General features: G+C 31.5%; 1 long non-coding RNA gene across 1 annotated transcript in view; it reads left to right on the top strand.

Moving 5' to 3' along the window:
- The window catches only part of LOC111088001, a 7,871-nt gene extending 5,541 nt beyond the window's left edge, over nt 1–2,330 (top strand). The window contains exon 3 of the long non-coding RNA XR_002612633.1: nt 1,706–2,330. This is a non-coding gene — a long non-coding RNA (uncharacterized LOC111088001). The remainder of the gene's footprint in view (nt 1–1,705) is intronic.
- Nucleotides 2,331–3,308: the final 978 nt, after the last annotated feature.

The raw sequence follows: 3,308 nt of genomic DNA, 5'->3' as shown, positions 1-3,308 counted from the left end.
TTTTAATTATGTTTAAAATTATGAACATTGCTCAACATCATGAAAATTAAACCTTATTTTCAATAAGCGATCCTGAAAAATATTTGGGGGTGCTTAACTTTTTTCCAGGTGTATATAACGTTGTGCGGCAAATGAAATAGGATTGGTTTGGTGTAGTTTTGAATTTCGCGCAGAGCTACACGAGGGCTATCTGCGCTAACCGTCCCTAATTTAGTAATGTAAGATATAGGGAAGGCAGCTAGTCATCACCACCCACCGCCAACTCTTGGGCTACATTTTTACCAACGAATAGTGAGATTGACCGTCACATTATAACGCCACAACGGCTGAAAGGGCGAGCATGTTTGGTGTGACGGGGATTCGAACCCGCAGATTGCGAGTCGAGCGCCCTAACCACCTGTCCATGAAACAGGAACAAGGCAATAAAACAAAAATACCTCTATATGTTTTAGTATCAGATTACATGTCACGACATGCAAGTTTTAGCTATATACAATTGCCTATATGCTTCAATTGTTAAATAGTGGGATATATTAAGACATCTTTCAAATGGAATTTTCAGAAAACTTTTCAGATTACATTCCAAGAAAAATGAGTTTTTACAAAATCAGCCTTGTAAGAGTCACGGCATCTAATTTTTCTTTTTCTAACTACAGAGGGGTCTTGGTTATCGTTTGACTCATCTAGAATTTAACATTTTTCAATTCTATTTTACTTAGGATATACTATATTAGAAGGAGTACTGTAATTAAACTTCATAGTTTTAACTACCTAAACCAATATAAATTTGTTATAAGCGCAAATGCAGCATTTTTTAACATACCTGTAGACATACTAAACTGTGAATTATAAGCACTAAGAAAACTTCATTTATCATGCAAAGTACAAACCCTGTTGGAGGTTAACTTATTGCTAATTTGATAAGGACATTTGCACTACATTCTAAGAGTATATTTACCTTTCTCCTTTTTTGTTCCATTGGATCTTATTCATCCTTATGAGCAATGAAGCTTTGGAAGGGAACTGTTTTAAAGATCAATCTTTGTTTGGGATTGGATTTTTAACATTGCAATCCTTCTTAAAGAAAGGTAGTTTTTTGCATTTTTAATTGTTCTAAATCAAACTTACTCATAGCATTTTTCCATGGTGCAGTTATCGAGGCATGTTATTACTTCAAATTGTTTGAAATTAAGCACAAAGCTATGCAATGGGCTATCTGTGTTCTTCTCACCATGGGTATCGAAACCCGGCTTCTAGCATTGCAAGTCCGAAGACATACCGCTGTGCCACTGTTGGGGGGGGGGACATTAAAATCTACACAGATAATAACAGTATCACTTTTATTGATAAAAAGTTAGGAAGGTAATTTACAGTTGCATCCTCACAAAATAGGTCCTTACAAAATAAATTACTCCAAAATATAGGAACGTAAACAGTAAATTTAAAATTCTAGTTTCTGTTAAAGACTTATCAGACAGGTTAATAAATTATTCAACAAAATAACAAGAACTTTACATCCCGTTATTGTGAACTTTCGGTCTCAAAAATGGAAGCTTCAACATTGGAGTCGATATTGAGATATGAAAGCTCGTAATTAATTCAAGTTTTTAGGTAGCGAAAAGTCATAGAATGTTGACTTCATGAAATCAAAATTTAACATTTTATTATATCTTTATTTTAATATTCTTTCTTGTTTTATTTTCAGCTTGTAAAAACCGGTTGGGTGATTCACAAATTTTCGGAGGAATATTGAAACAACTATGTGGCAGAGCACAGAATGATGTTCACATCTTCTAGTACTTAATTAAAAACTTTTCAACTTAAAGAAAAGGGGGCGATGTAGTTACTTGTATATTCTATCAAATGATGGCTGATGAGCAGTTACCCCTCACGCCGCCAGAGAACACTACACGTGTGCCGATCTCAGGCTATTAATAGGGGAAAAAAGAGTAGAGTTCAGTAGAGACAATGACGTCCACGAAGTGGATCAATGTGTCTCAACATGTAATCAATGGCTAGATTTAATACAGTCAGTATAAAACACAAATTCATTAGTTGCCTATTTTAGCACATTTTTTTTTACATTTCCTTACCATTTATATGTAAGTCACTTATCATCCTGAAAAGGACATGTATATAATTAAGTATCATGCAATAATTTAATACTTACTCTTTCACTAATTTGTCTTTATGCTATCTATATAATTAGTTACTAAGAGTAGTATCTCAACATGTAATCAATGGCTTGATTTAACACAGCTGGTATAAAACACTAATTCATTAGTTCTATATTTAATCATACTGTTTTACATTTCCTGGCCATTTATATATAAATCATTTATCATCCTGAAAAGGATGCTTATATAAATATCATGCAATATTTTAATACTTACTGTTTCACAAGTTTGTCTTTATGCTAACCACACTACAAGACAAAATATTCCATTTCACAGGTTATTTTACAAGGGTGAATGGTGTGACTATACTTCCACCTGAAGTTTTGTTAAGTACATATGATATTATATTGGCCTATAACGAAACATGAGTTTTATATAAAATAATCACAGAATACTGTTTTGTAACTTATGATATTTCTATAAAGTGATATAATCAAATAATTATAGTTAAAAGTCGGTTATATTAATTTGTGTATTTGGAAAATTACTAAGTTTAATGTACATAAAAGTTTTGATAGATGTAGAAATCTTTACTAAAGATTTGTCTGTGAATTTATGAAACCTTTACTGTGTCAGATTTGGGTGAAAGATGATTTTCATGCTATGAATAAAACTACTATTTTTTCAGCTTTATGAACTTTTCACATCTGCTTTCTTTTAGTTTGATTCCTTTAGAGTGCAATTAGGCTGTCTCAGTATGTGAAACACAATATATCACTGCAGGATAGCTTAGTGTAAACAAAGGAAAAAGCTACATCATTTAATATCATACCACATAAATTATATGAGCAAGAGATCACGAGAAATGTTTTTTTTTCATTTAAGTTTTATTATATAACTTAAGTTTCTAATCTTTATATTCTACTTAGTTTCTTAAAATATTTGTAGCGATAAAAATATACGTAAAAAAAGAAATTTATCATTTATTTTAGCTGGGGTATTTGTCTTTGACAATGTACTTTGATAAGATTACCTCTTTCTTACTATGTTGGTTGTCCACAAAATAATTCATGCTACTCTCAAATATGCATTTTAGAATATAAAAAATATATCAGTCACCAGAATAGAATATCCATAAAATATGTGATTTTAACTGCATTTTTAGTTCAGCTATAAGAAGGTTAAAAGATA

Source organism: Limulus polyphemus, unplaced genomic scaffold (assembly GCF_000517525.1).
Source record: "Limulus polyphemus unplaced genomic scaffold, Limulus_polyphemus-2.1.2 Scaffold2, whole genome shotgun sequence".
NCBI lineage: Eukaryota > Metazoa > Arthropoda > Merostomata > Xiphosura > Limulidae > Limulus > Limulus polyphemus.
This window is presented reverse-complemented; position numbering and strand designations above follow the sequence as displayed.